A 15,387-nucleotide genomic window follows, 5' to 3' on the forward strand; every position below is an offset into this window, starting at 1 on the left:
TGCACCCAAGATCCTGGATTATTTCAGAAGTATAATCAGGAGTGTCTTGCAGCCCTTCCTTCTAAGCTCACCACTTTATTTCAAGGTTTGGAGTTGGTGATCCGTTCTTTGACTTTTGCACTTGAGCCTCAGGTATAAATTACACCCTGCAGCTGGCCTCCTCCTAAACTGAAGGTGTCTGTCGAGGAGGGGAGCTTTTCCATTAGAATAAGGCTGCAATTTTCGCAATGCTCCAAAACGACAACTAACTATTTGCACAGGAGGATGGTGGATTTTGTGGGGAGTGTGGGAGGTGGCAACATTAATATAACCAGAGAGGAGGAAATGTTCCCCAAAGCACCCCAGCCCACAACCCCTTTCCCCCACATCTGTGCAGAAGCAGCCTTCACATTGTGGAGAGGGCTTTTCTTATATGAACATGAGGGGGGAGAAATTGGGTCTGCTTTGCAGTTTAAAGAAAATCTCCCTGATTCACAGGCCCCGAAACAATACACAAAATAAAACACAGCTCTTCTTTGAAATCTACACTTCTCTGAATTTTACAAGGCAGTTATCCAGCCACAAAATGTGCATGGAAATGCATGCATTATGGGGAAAGTGCACATAAGAAATGAAATTAATTGAAGCACCCCTTGGGATGTGGAGAGGCATCAGTTCTCATCCTGACCTGTATCCGTCACATGCAGAGCTGTTGCTGTTCTGCTGCGATTCGTTTTCCAACGAAAACTATGTTATTCATCTCATTGTCTGCTGCGGTTGAATTTTGCATAATTCTTTATGTTATTACTATGTTACTCTACACAATTTGTTTCAATGTAAAGGAAAGACGGTGCAAATTGGGATGGAGGAGATGCCATCAGTTATGTATCATTTGTGGATGCAAAAAATAAGACTGAATACTGATTAGTCGCTTTACTAATTAAAATGATATCAAGTCCCAGACCAATATTCCTCAAGTCAAATAGAACCCCAACTTCTTCAGACTTTACTTTTATATTATTTCTCACATATCAAATCCTGGCTTGATCTGCCTCCATTTATAGGCATATCCTAGACTTTTTGATTGCAGTCAGAAATAAAATGTTGCTTGAATGTATGACAGCAGTACATTAAAATAAAAATTTAAAAACGCAGAAAAGTTAGCGATTTTCCAAGCCAAATTCAGTCTTTTTGACACTTGATTTTGAGAACATTTGGTCTTGGTTTCCCAAACAAGTTTTAGCAGCTCAAGAGTGTGATGTTCTCAAACACATCGTCATCCCCCGAAATATTTAGCACCATTTTGCAAAAATTTTCACCAGGCAGTTGCTTCCTGTTCAAAATCTGCACAGCACCAACCGGTGTGCCTCTTCTCTAGCAAGGCACAAATAGCTCCCAACACACAGTTCCTTCCAAAGTGTTGTTCGTATCAGCTGCCGATGTACGATGGACTCCGCGCCGCTCCAAGAATCATATTTTTGCAACAAGGACATGATGGAGTGCTATATTCAGTGCTCAGCACAGAGATTAGAAAAAAAGCAATTTTGTTTGGCAGATTTCAGTGCATTCATTTAGGAGGGGAAAAATGGGCAAAAATAACATCGTTCTGAAATTGCTAAGTTTAAGAACTGCCTTGCAGGCAACATGGAAATTTCCTGAAGATGAAACACTAAGCAAACTTCTTCAAGAACTTCTGCTGCATCAAATCCTTATTGAAACAATGGGGAGATGCAGAAGAGGTGCAAAGTTAAACCAAGGAACTCACTCCCACATGGATGACCACCAACCTAAGGGTAAAGGGACCCCTGACCATTAGGTCCAGTCGTGGCCGACTCTGGGGTTGCGGCGCTCATCTGGCTTTATTGGCCGAGGGAGCCGGCGTACAGCTTCCGGGTCATGTGGCCAGCATGACAAAGCCGCTTCTGGTGAACCAGACCAGCACACGGAAACGCCATTTACCTTCCCGCCGGAGCAGTACCTATTTATCTACTTACACTTTGACATGCTTTCGAACTGCTAGGTTGGCAGGAGCAGGGACCGAGCAACGGGAGCTCACCCCGTCGGGGGGATTCGAACCGCCGACCTTCTGATCGGCAAGCCCAAGAGGCTCAGTGGTTTAACCCACAGCGCCACCCGCGACCACCAACCTAGATGGCTATAAAAGAGGATCAAGCATATTCACGGAGGAGAGGGCTATCAATGGCAACTAGCCATGAAGAGCATATTCAACCTCCATTGTCAGAGGCAGCAAAGGCCTCTGAATACCAGTTGATGGGAATCACAAGTGGGAAGAGTGCTGTTGTGCTCCTGTTCTGCTTGTGGGTTTCCCATAATAGGCATCTGGCTGGCCATTGTAAGAATGGGATGCTGGACCAGATGAGCCACTGGCTTGATTCAGCAGGCTTGTGTTAGGCTCCTATGTGGGAAGGGAAATTGAGATTAAGCAGTCAGCCTAGTCAGGGCCGGATTTAGGTTTGATGAGGCCCTAAGCTACTGAAGGTAATGGGGCCCTTTATATGTCCAGCTGTCCTTTGTCAACAACAAATTATTGCTGTCTTTTGTGTTGAATATATGCTGTATGGTAATTTATGGACCTAATACGTATCTAAAGCCATTTGCACATAACAAAATATGTATTTTATCAAAGTAATTGTTGAAAAGTACATGCAGAATACGAAGTCCATATGGAATGTAGGCACCCTATATATAGAAATGAGCAAACCAGTGATATTTTAGGGAGCAGGCTAGCATGCAGGGCCCATTACTTACATCATAGGAGCCTACACAACACAAAACACTGTTGCTGTATGTAGGTTTTATTTTGTTTGCTTTTCATCTTATATTTTGGAAATGTACATCCAGTTTTTTCCCTTTAAGTTTTTTGGGGGGCCCCAAGAGAGTGGGGCCCTAAGCTATAGCTTGTTTAGCTTATACGTAATTCCAGCACTGAGTCTGGTTTGTTTTCATAATAAATTGCACAAAAGTGACACACTGGCAGGTGGCTGTTTCCTTGCACTTCCTGCTGTACTTTCCCAACACTTTTCATCCTGTGAAAAATCCTGTTATGAAAGAAAAAAAGGGCAGATTTGTTGCACAAGAGTGCTGCTGCTATCTATCACAGCGTACCTGTTTTCTTTGCAATGGGTTGCTATATTATCTTCCTATCAAGGAAGGCTTGTGGGAGGGGAAGGCAGATGGTCCTTTGAGGTACATCAGTTTTAAGCCATCTTGGGAGTTGGAAGGAAGCACCAGCACTCTGGATTGTGCTTATAAATGGACCAGGAGCAGAGTAGTGATTTCAGGACTAGTAAGATAATGCAATAAGGCTGCCAGCCATGGCAGCTACATTGGGGATTAACCGGAGCAGACATAGGCAAACTCGGTCCTCCAGGTGTTTTTGGGACTACAACTCCCATCATCCCTAGCTAACAGGACCAGTTGTCAGGGATGATGGTAGTTGTAGTCCCAAAACATCTGGAGGGCCGAGTTTGCCTATGCCTGAACTGGAGTTTCCAAGTAGTCTTCAATGGCAGCCCCATGTGCAACTCACTGCAGTAGTCTAGTTGAAGTCCATGATCTATCATACACCTTTACTACTGCCATTACAACAATAAAATTTATAGCAGGTACAAAAGCTGTGCTTGATGCTTTTGGATTACTAAGTTTGGAGCATTCCCTCTTGTGAATCTGAATATGACCCAGCAAGAAGTCTGCTGAAATTGCACATAGAAAATGAATCAACACAGAAAGGGGTTTTCCGAGGCATCTCAAGAATTTGGCAACCCAAAGGAGCAATGGGGCAAGTGGATCTGTTAGAATATTACGGAACAACTCAATTGGCAGGGTTTGTTAGGGGAACAAGACGAGGAGTTAATGCAGACAAACTGTGTGGTTTGGCTTTGTGGCTTTCCGGAGAGACCTCGGCTTTCTGTTGCTTCAGCAGTCTCTCTCTGCCTTCTGTTTAGCCACAACTGTCAGTTCTGAGATAATAGTTGTTAACTTAAGCCTAAACATCTTTCAAATGCAGATGGATTTACAAAGCTCCCTGTGCCACTGCCTCTTTCTGGCAATTCCAGATTTTAAATTTTCCCATTTTCCACTGGGGTCTTGCCCAAATGGCTCGATTGGTCCTAAGTCAAGATGTGCCCATATCTGTCAATTTCAGTTTCTCCTTTTTCCTGCCTTGAGTTCAGTTTTCCACATTTCCACATCAATTTGCAATTCCACCCCATCTTGTGTGTGTGTGTGTGTGTGTGTGTGTTTCTTTATTTGCAGTATGCATCAGTCATAAACACTGATTCATACACAGCACAGGTTTTTTTAAAAAAAAACTTTTTACAATCCTAGCCCCCACAAAAGCACCAAATGTCTATTTAATTACATTTAACTTTTAAGCAGTGCTTTTTTTCTTTAAAAAAAATGTTTAGGGGTACTCTCATTTTGACTCAAGAAAATCACCATTTTATAGTTCAAATCGGGGGAAATAAATACAGTAAATGGGCAAAAGTACAAAGATTCACAAAATGTTTAGGGGTATGCATCCCGCCCCAGGAAAAAAGCACTGCTTTTAAGTCATTTCAGTTTTTAAACAGAAATTCCACATTTTGCCCTGTGTTCTCAGAGGCCTATAACCATAGTCTTACAATGTTCTGTCAGTGTTGTATGTGCCATGAAACTATGCCAGCAGTAGCGGTCTTCTTGCCTGTTCAACTCTTTTGGACAAGGGCTGTCAGTTTGTCCCTTAAGTCCCAGAGTTGTGAGATCCAGTTCCCAAATAGGTCTGCATTTAGGGTCTTCCAATACTTTGCAGTAGAAAGCCATGCAGAAGTTATCAAGTACGGTAAGTAATAAGATGCTTGTATGGGAAAGTTAGCAATTACAAAAACAACAACAACAACCCCTCTCCTGAATTTTCATCAGCACTTTAGTACAAATTTCTCCTATCTCCACATTTTTGTATGCAATCTTCTACACCCCAGTGTGTGCATTTCTGTACAATTTACTTGTCTGGAAAACTGCATTGCAAAATTCTGAGAAGAGCAATTCTCAAAGAACGGCTGTGTTTGAAGTCTTATATTGTTATGGAAAGTGCAAACTGGATAGGTTTGTCTTTCAATGCAACCTGAATCAAGTTGCACCCCTATCGCTAGTTGTGCTTGCAAGACGTTGTTTGGAGCTGACTGGTATTTAATCCCAGAACCAGGAGGAAAAACTTCAGTGGTGCTTATGGGGCAGGGGGAGGAGAGTCCACCCCATGACACCTCGGCTCTTGCCCAGGACTGCTCAGGCCACAATAAATGAGATAATCTTTAAGTTACCCCACTGAATTCTCTCTCTGTGTGTGTGTGTTTTGTAGATGTGCTAATCCAATCGTCTCCTCTATCCTCTCTCTTTTCCCTTTGATTTGAGCACAGCCTCTTGGGAGATACAGACTCATCACAAATGGCTTCTTGGGGACAGGAGCAAATGAAATGTAACAAATCTCCATTTGCAATTTTTGGAGCATGTGGTCAGAATGCAGAGCAGAGGAACCAGCGCCGCCAATTGCTTCCCTTAATGTGTTCCAGAACAACCTCAAGCGTCATCACAAAACTCGCTTTTCTTTCTCTCCGGCTGAGATGAAGAATTGAGAGAAGAGAGCAGTAAAACATCTCCTTTATTTTTGTGTGTATAAAAAGCAGGGGGAGACATTATTTGTTTTTGCATTGCTCCTTCACACCTGATATTCTTCTCCCTCGGCCTGCAAGATCTTTGGCCCAAATGCACTTTGCTGTGTTAGGCTGCAAGCAAAGAGCCAATAAGAAGCTTCGGCAGCACGGCTGCTTATGCCTGCACCTTGCATCCCAGCAACTTCATGCTTTTGAAACAGGTCTAATTATTCCAAATCTGGAATAGGGAAGAGAAAACCTTGCATGATGAAATGTGCTTTGAATATCTGCAGTGATTTTTAATCCTTATTTCAGGCCTTGGCCCAAATGCCTTTGCTGCCCCACCCAGTTTAAGCCCTGGCACAGTGCACCCCCAGCCTAACCAAGTCTGGACACTTTTAGACAATCTGTCTCTTGAACATTCCTCCTGGTATGTTTGCACAAAAACTGTGCAGAACTGTATCTCTATTCTGTGAGAGGGCTCAACATGAGACTTCTAATCCAGAGTTGTGGGTTTGAGCTCCACGTTGGGCAAAAGATTGGACTATATGATCCTTGGGGTCCCTTCCAATTCTAAGGTTTGACGATTCTATGAATATATGAAGTAAAAGCAGAGACATCACCTTGCCAACAAAGGCCCGTACAGTTAAAGCTATGGTTTTCCCAGTAGTGGTGTATGGAAGTGAGAGCTGGACCATAAAGAAGGCTGATCGCCGAAGAATTGATGCTTTTGAATTATGGTGCTGGAGGAGACTCTTGAGAGTCCCATGGACTGCAAGAAGATCCAACCTCTCCATCCTTAAGGAAATCAGCCCTGAGTGCTCACTGGAAGGACAGATCCTGAAGCTGAGGCTCCAATACTTTGGCCACCTCATGAGAAGACTCGACTCCCTGGAAAAGGCCCTGATGCTGGGAAAGATGGAGGGCACAAGGAGAAGGGGACGATGGAGGACGAGATGGTTCGACAGTGTTCTCAAAGCTACCAGCATGAGTTTGACCAAACTGCAGGAGGCAGTGGAAGATAGGAGTGCCTGGCGTGCTCTGGTCCATGGGGTCACGAAGAGTCGGACACGACTGAACGACAACAATTTCCTATTCATTTTGAGTGGCTAACATGCTGCTGCTATTATCCCACATTTATCTGGTTTGCTATTCAACTAAGCCCACTTTCATTGTATCACCTGAATTTGCCAGCCTGCAGCCTGAAAAAAGGCCTTGCCCAGCCGCAGGTCAGAGGTGCCATATCTTTCACCCTTTGTGGCCTCTTGGTGCATCTCAGAGCCACAACAGCCAGCTCCGCTGCATTGCGCTGTTATTTTCCCATAAACTGAAGCTGTAAAGGCCCCAACATATATCAGCGTGGCAGCCACAGGCCGGCCTGCTAATGCACCAGCCTAATGAATATGAATGGCATCTTCGTAAATGTAGCGTTGTGTCATTAAATTCTTTCACACCTCAGCAACCCTGGAAAGGTTACTTGGAATTAAATGTAAATTACATATTTACTGGAATGAAACAGATCGGCATGTCATTCCTTTGAAAAACATCATCTAATTTAATAACGGCACAAACTTGCCTCACAATAAGCTGGGTCCCTTCCTCCCACCATGTCTCTTTTGGTGCTGAGGTCTTTCAGTTGAAGGCTATCACTGTCTCCATCAGCTGCCAGCCAGCTGCCTTTTTTGCTCATTGTGAATCTGTTCTGTTTTTTCCTGCTGGAGCACAAAGGGAGAAATGAACACGCCCAGAATTCTGCCCATGCCCTTCTCCGAAGTTAGACGTGTGCAGAGGAGGAGGATCAAGAGTCTGAAAACCAAGCCTTATGAGGAACAGTTGAGGGGACAGGTGGTGTTTCACATGGAAAAGAGAAGACTGAGAATCACAGCTAAAATCCTGTCAGATGGTCACCCAACCTCTGTTTAAAAGCCCCCAATGAAGGAGACCCCACCACCTTCTGAAGGAGTACCTTCCACCGTCAAACAGCTCTTACCATCAGAAAGTTCTCCCTAATTGTCAAGGCTCTGCCAAAGCTTTGGGAAAACCGTTCCTCCCCCGGTTGCAGCAAGAGCATAGAAAACAAGAAGAGTCCCTTTTTAATTAGTTTTTATTCAGTCCTAATAGCGAGAGGAGGGACGTGGGTGGCGCTGTGGGTAAAAGCCTCAGCACCTAGGGCTTGCTGATCAAAAGGTTGGCGGTTCGAATCCCCGCGGTGGGGTGCGCTCCCGTTGTTCGGTCCCAGCGCCTGCTAACCTAGCAGTTCAAAAGCACTCCCGGGTGCAAGTAGATAAATAGGGACCGCTTACTAGCGGGAAGGTAAACGGCGTTTCCGTGTGCGGCTCTGGCTCGCCAGAGCAGCGATGTCACACTGGCCATGTGACCCGGAAGTGTCTCCGGACAGCGCTGGCCCCTGGCCTCTTGAGTGAGATGGGCGCACGACCCCAGAGTCTGTCAAGACTGGCCCGTACGGGCAGGGGTACCTTTACCTTTAATAGCGAGAGACAAAAGAACACAACATGCCTTAACATGGCGTTGCTCCAAACTGGGCTCCTCCTCCCACATTCCTAACAACAGCAGCCTCCCTTATGGTGGCTGCTTGTAGCCAAAAGTTTCTGATTCCGTTGTTCCTGCACCCTTAATGAATGCTTGGAGAAGGGGGATCAGAAATACTCTCCAGTGACAACATGTCAGCTGGCTGCCCTGTCGCAATCCCCCCCCCCCTTTCTTCTAACACATCCCAACTCCTTTGTTCGTCTGTCTCTGCGCTGTGACCTTCCTCAAACTCCCCAAAGCCTTGCTGTAAATCAAGGCTGTCTCCCTCTTCTCCTGTAGCATCAGGAGAAGGGGGTGTGATCCCCACTAGTCCTCCTCCTCCATCTCGTCCTCTTGAGTCCATCAGAAAGTTCTTCCTCATGTTCAGTTAGAATTTTCTTGCCATTTGAATTCATCTGCTGTGGCTCTGGAGCAGCAGAAAACAAGCTTGCTCCATCTTCCATGTATTTGAAGATAGCTATCATGTCAATTCTCAGTCTTCTCTTCTCCAGGCTAAACACAACTCCAGACCCTTTAACATCTTGGTTGTCCTCCTCTGCAATGGGGCCTAGGATTGCATTAGCTTCTTTTTGCTGGTGCATCATGCTGTTGACTCATATTAAGCTTGTGGTCTACAAAGACCCCGTCAATGATTTCTAAAGCACGTTGGACCACTTTAAACAAAGAGTCTCCTTTCACAGAAGTCAGAGCTTCAGCTCCCCTCTAATTCTCAGCCTGGGGATGGGTGGTGCTGAAACAACATTTAAATCCTGCTCTTATGGAACCTCCAGCCTAAGCCATACAGGGAGCTGTCCAGGGTGCTGCTGAAGTCTTGCTCCATCTCACCTCCATTCTGCCAAGGCCAAAGCTAGCTACCCAGCAGGTATGGTGAACTGCAAAGGTTCAAGACAGGTAGCACCTTCCAGGTCAGATGATGGACTGACTGTCAAGTGATGCTTGATTTGAGTGCCACAAAGCTGTTTATTTTTTTACTATTATTTATTAAATTTGTATACTACCCTTCATCTGAAGAGCTCAGGGTGGTTCACAACATAAAAATACAAGATAAAAACACAAAATAAATAATAATAATAATAATAATAATAATAATAATAATAAACCCACAAACCAATACCACCCCCACCTATTTACAATATTTATATACTGCCCTATAAGAAAGTATCTCTGATTTTTCGGTTTTTTAAAAATGCAAATAATTAAGACACACATGGAATTTGAACAAAACAAAACCAGCAACAGCATCCAGGGTCCTTTATATCCCATGAAGACACCCTCTAGCCCTGACAAGTGGCTCCCTTTGAACCTCAGCTGCAAAACAGGTATTCCAATGGCCCATCTACCAGGCTGGCATATGAGCAAACCACCCCCAAGAATTGCAAAGAGCTTTGCTGATTAAAATTAGGAATAGTGGCATCCGCAGTCAGCGAATTGGTATCTGGACAGATGTGGTCCTCGTAGTAGTCAACTATCCACGTTGCAAGTGGGCTTGTGGTGGCTACTCCAAAAATCTCTCTAGGATCTGTTGGTGTCCATTTGTTCCATTGAGGGAATTGTTCCATTGGTTGAGGGAACCAGGGCCTTGTTGATGGCATTGTTTGTTCTTACAAAAAGAGGAAGGCCAGACAGGCTTTATCTATGCCATCCCAGGGGCCTCCTCAGCTCCTAAAGACTGAAATTATGTCTCTCTACAGCAGGATATTGCTGCTTGCTTATTTATGACTCTGCATTTCGTGAATATTTCTTCTGGTTGGGGAGCCTAATGATATTTCTCCAATATAGTTCTCATCTCTTCAAGTAAGGCAAGAAGAAAAAGAGGGCAGAATGGAAAGGATAGACTTTAAGTGCTTTCCCTAGAGATTCAGATGTTCGGAACACTTTGGCCACAGAAGGGAAAGACGGTAGGATAGTTGCTGGTAATCACATACACACACGAGGGGGCAGTGTTCATAACTGTGTATAATGTAGTAACAGTAGTAATAATCATAACACAACTTGGAACCAGTTTACCTGCAAAATCGCCTTACCCCACATATGCCTGTTTGACTGCAACTGTGGCCCCAAGTTTCAGGGGCCACATAATACTTGTTCCACATTTGTAAGAAAATGATATTTTAGTATGGCAGCACCTACACCCGGGAACTCCCTGCCGATGGACATCCAAGAAGGCCCCTTCACCATAGTCTTTTTGGTGCCTGCTAAAAACATTTCTGCTTAAACAAGCCTACCCAGACATGTAGAATGCTGCTTTAATCTGTGTTTTACTTACTGCTGATTTTATCCTTTTCCAATCTTTTACAGAGTTGTTTTCCCCATTTCCCCTGATAGTTATATTGCTTTATCATCTTTGTAAAGCGCACTGAGGTCTTCTTACAATCAAGCAGTGTACAAATGGTATGAAATAAATAAATTTATATCAGGCACACTATGTAAAACTAGAAAATATTACAGCATCAGTAAAACAGAGGATGCATTTAAATGTACAGCAGAGAAGGCACACAAGTTCTTGTATAAGTAAAGGGCTATAATCAAGCAATGGGATAAACTTGTTCCTACAAGTACCCCTACATTTGGGGAGGCGTCAGAGGGAGGCCACTTCAACCCATCACCTCTCATCAGGGTGACCCAGGCCTGGCTTGGAGTATCTATAATTCAACAGCCATTTCAAAAGGCCCTCTGAGCTCTTGTTCACCTACTCCCTCACTCTGCCAACACGTCTAAGGATCCTGGCATGCTACCCAGCCCATTTCTCCAGCCTCTCTGCCCACATGATCAGCACACCTGGGCACCAAACGCTCATCAAAGCCAGGCCAGATTAAGCTTGCAGACATTCACAGTCTCTTTTTCCCAGCTGGTTCTCCTCCAGGTGAGTCATCAGAGCGATCTGATGATGAAAGGCAGCCAGGAGCGGCTGGTCCCACCACAAGGCTTGCCTCCTGGCCCAATCAATCCTGGCAATCAAACAGAGGCCAAGCTGTGAATCAGGGCTCAATCTGCCAGCTCTCATGCTCAGCTACAAGGCAATGCTGCGCCTGCACGTAATGAGCCACTTAAGTGTACCTTAGATGCTTACACCTGCAAATGATAAAGGCATCGATGTGCATCAATGGCTGTTAATCCCACTTCCTACAGCAGAGACAGCGTATGAGCCAACCTCTCTCCCCACAGTGTTGTATCAGATGTTCTGTGCTGGTGGGCCATGAATCGGAGTCCTGTTTTCTAGGCCCAGAATCTTAAAGTGCTTCATGTATCCTTTACGGTCATCCCAGGGGCTTCTGTGGCCAGGTCAAGGAACCTATGGCTTTCCAGAAATTGCTGGACTCAAACTCATAAAATCTTAGAACTGCAGGTTTGAAAGGGACTCCAAGGGTCATCCAATGCAGGAATCTTTCACTCAAAGTGAGGCTCAAACCCATGACCCTGAGATTAAGAGTCTCATGCTCTACCAACTGAGCTATTGTTTGGTAAATGATAACATTGTTTCCTTACAGAACTCTTCAAAGTTCAGATTCATGTGTTTTTCCGTACAGCAATCAGAAAAAGATGTGCAGGCAGTAACTATTGGTATGGGGTTTGCTATTTTCATACTCCATTCTTGTCTGAAACAAAAGAGGCTGGTTAAAGCCATGCGGCTGAGCAGAAGCAACCGGCTCACACACTGAATTCACATGTTGACTGAGTATAACAAAAGGCTTGGTTGCCCATTCCTCCCAAGATGAGGTGCAGCGATATAGGTTAAGCCTGGCAGGACAACTTACTCTATGGCATTAACCCCTTCCTGCATTAACTAGACTCAAGTGGGTCTGGTTATCCTACACTAGCTTGTCAAAATCCTTCTTAAACTGTGGTGCCCAGAACTGAACACAGGACTCCAGTGGGATCTTACTCCCATCCTCCTCCTCCTTGACCACATTGGCTGCTGGGAGTTTGAGTCTGGCAGTTTCTGGAGCACACTAAGCTCCCCTGCCCTAGGAAATGTTTCCAGTCTGTTACCAAGCACACTGTTTATTGCACCAAGAAGCCAGTGGGAGTATCAAGCATTTTCTACTTAGACTTGACATTTGTTTCCTCTGTCTTTCAAACACAAGCTTTGGCTGCAGCAGAAGATGATGGTTTACATGTTAAGCACCCTGTAAGTGCTGCAGGGTGTCTGTTGTCAGGACAGAGCCTGGAATCTGTTTGCAGCTAACCTCTCCCTCTAATTCCTTAAGAGGTGACTTCTTATGCAACCAGACATGTCCTTTCGAAACCTCTTCTGTGTGCTCTGTGACGGAAGTGGTTGCATATCACAGAAGCAAATATGTTATCATTATTTTAATCAATGATATCATTATTATGGTGCAATTATTACCATCTCCATTATCTGGGGTTTCTTCCCATGGGGGGAGGTGGGAGGGAAATCTAGCAGCGTGCTGTCATGCACAGGATAAACAGAGACACTCAAAGCCAAGACTAATGGGAGAGAAGGTCAGGTTGCCCTGTCCACTCTATGTCTCTTGGTAAACATTAACCAGAATCAGCAAACGGGTGGAGGATTTTTTCATTCAGTGGGGAACGCCAAGTGGTTTTAGCAGGACACAAGGAATGCTAGTCTTAAGAAGCATTGACTTGGGGGTGCAATTCTTCACTAGGGCAAAGATAAACCTTTCAAGCCGTCTCCGGACAGTGACTTACTTGGAGCTTTGTGTTTTTCTGGAACTGTGGAGGCAGAGGACAGCCACTGAGGCTAGTAGCCATTGATAGCTCTCTCCTCCAGAAATATGTCCAATGCTCTTCAAAACCTACAACAATAGGTTCAAGCAATTCTCCAGCAGCAGAGCCCAACAGGAGGAGCAAGAAAGCTACGGAGCTCAGGTCTTGCTCGTGGGTTTCCCATAATGATCACTGTGAGAACAGGATGCCAGACGAGATGGCCTAATCCAGCAGGCTCCTCTTATGTAACCCAGGTCCATGACTTCCAATGGGTCTACTCTGAGTACAGGTGACTCCCCACTTACGCAGGGGTTACGTTCCTGGTCCCCCACATGCATAAGCGAAATATACGTAAGTGGGGAGCCTGGTGGTAAATACATCTCCCCACACAACAGCTGTCAAGTGGGGTTTGCGTAGCAGCAGTGACAGCTCCTGCACGCCATTTTGGAACCTTTGGGGTCTCTTTTCTGGACTCTGGGCTCTGGGGAGGATCTCCTCATGAGCCATGAGGACTTCCTAGCACTCTCCTGCGATTCCAGGTTGGTGTCGAATTATTTAATTATTCCCAGCGCCACGCATATGTGCACTTACGTGCGAGACAATCCGGGGGGGGGGGGGGAGGCGGCGCCCCTGTATGCCACCCTATGGCTCTTTTTATAAGAAGCAACCTTAGTCCATGTCTAATGCTGTAAACCGTTTTGATACGTTTCGTGATTTAGCGGTATAGAAATATGAATAAATAATAATGAATCCATCCGACCATTGGCCCAGCTATCTCAGTATTGCCAACACCGACTGGCAGCGCGTCTCCAGGCTTCCAGACAGGGGATCTTTCCCCAGCCATTCCTGGAGATTCCACTGGGGATCGAACCTGCAACCTTCTGCATGCCAAGCAGATGCTCTACCGCTGAGCTGCTGCTCTTTTCTTCCACACACCCCTTGTCTGTCCCCAAACACCCAGCGAACAGAGGCAGTACGCAGCTGCCTTTACAAATCATTTGCCCATGGATGTGTTGGTTCCCTGGGCAAAACCATGCTTCATTCACCCAGAGGGAACCAGTGTGAGTGGCTGGATCCGAGGACAGAAAACCCGGGGGGGGGGGGAGTGCTTTGCTCAAACATGGATTTGAGATGCCTCTTATTTAGGTCACAACTGTCCGCTAGACAACAGTCTCGGTTTGGAGGGCTGATAAATCGGGTTTATTAGGGATTAAGGGAAGGCATGGTGGATTTGAGCTGGTGAGTCGAGGGAGAGAGAGTTTCTCCCAATTTTGGACATCTGCGGGGTTCTACATAACCAGCTTTTTCATTTTATTTCTTTAAAGAGGAATCTGACGCGATCAAGCTTAAGAAGGTGAATTAATGTAGTGGGGCTTTGTACTCCAATCCAGCAATGAAAATCCTTTCTAAAAGTCTAATTTCCTTCGTTGTTATTCATGATTACAAAATAATAAGATTGCTGGAGAGAGGGAGAAAAATCCAATAGAGGAGATGTCAATATTGGGCAGGCGGCTCAGCAGGAAATTTAATTGCAAACTGCACGCCAGTTAAATAGTCTCCGCACTCATCTTGGCTTTTCTTAAATTTTAATTAGGATAAAATTTACTAATCTTTTCAGCATACAAAGGGAAGTTTGCCAAGAGAAGCCCGCAATTGATCTGAGAGAGATTGCTTTCCTCCAAGAGCCTTTTGCCCTGACCACAAAACGCGGCACAAAAAAGACCAGGCCGGCCCGTAACTGCCCCCCCCGGCTCGTCTCCCACTCTCTCTCCACCCCCACCCCTCTTGGCACATGTGAAGTCCAGATGTTTTTTGTTGCAGAGCAAATTGACATGTTAAAATTACATTGTGCAAAGGAGCGAGGGCAAGCCTCGGCAAACAGGCCAGAACGCGTCCCTGGGTTTTTATGGGTCACCCTAACATTTATGGAATTTAACAAATTTGCACCACACAGCAAAAGTCAGGGTGAATTCCAAGGGGAGGCATGACTGACCGAATCGGTCCCCCGAGGTCAAACACCACCTACATGGGCTGAGCAGGAGGCTGTCCCTTGTCATGTTCCAACTTGTGTCCAGAAAACAGAAAAGGGACAGGCATCTATTTCCCAGGAGTGAGTGGGGCTCCCTCACCAGGAAAAACAAAGATACCATACCCTCCAAAATTCCGCCGATTAAAATCAGGGTGTGCATCATTCGGTACTGCGCTTCCACGTGAACCAGCTGGGGCTTCTCCACCCCAGCCCCCTGTCTCCGTTACCAGCAGCAGCGCCCTCAGAACATGCTCTTCTTGTGTTTTAGAAAAACATTATGGTTTCTGCAATGGATGGATTTAGTTCACCTACACACACACACACACACACACACACACACACACACCGCCCACTCCATTCCCAGTCCCCAGCTAATTGGTGACCTCTGTATTCCACCAATGAGCAAAGATCCCAATTAGTGCCATGGTTTTTGAGGTGTGGACACCTGTCTGCAAGGAAGTGGGCTGAGACTAATTTGGCTATGCAAATAGT

The 15,387-nt window shown here is 45.4% G+C and overlaps 1 long non-coding RNA gene across 1 annotated transcript; it reads right to left on the reverse strand.

The window, feature by feature from the left end:
* Positions 1 to 5,617: 5,617 nt before the first annotated feature.
* On the reverse strand, positions 5,618 to 15,144 carry LOC310663955. The gene is made up of 2 exons (XR_014504714.1): positions 14,860 to 15,144; positions 5,618 to 5,865 (listed from the first exon to the last, which is right to left on the reverse strand). It is a non-coding gene; the product is annotated as an uncharacterized lncRNA (long non-coding RNA).
* Between the last annotated feature and the right edge of the window lie 243 nt (positions 15,145 to 15,387).

Source organism: Podarcis tiliguerta (genome assembly GCF_965153285.1).
Source record: "Podarcis tiliguerta genome assembly, chromosome: 14".
NCBI classification, from domain to species: Eukaryota; Metazoa; Chordata; class Lepidosauria; order Squamata; family Lacertidae; genus Podarcis; species Podarcis tiliguerta.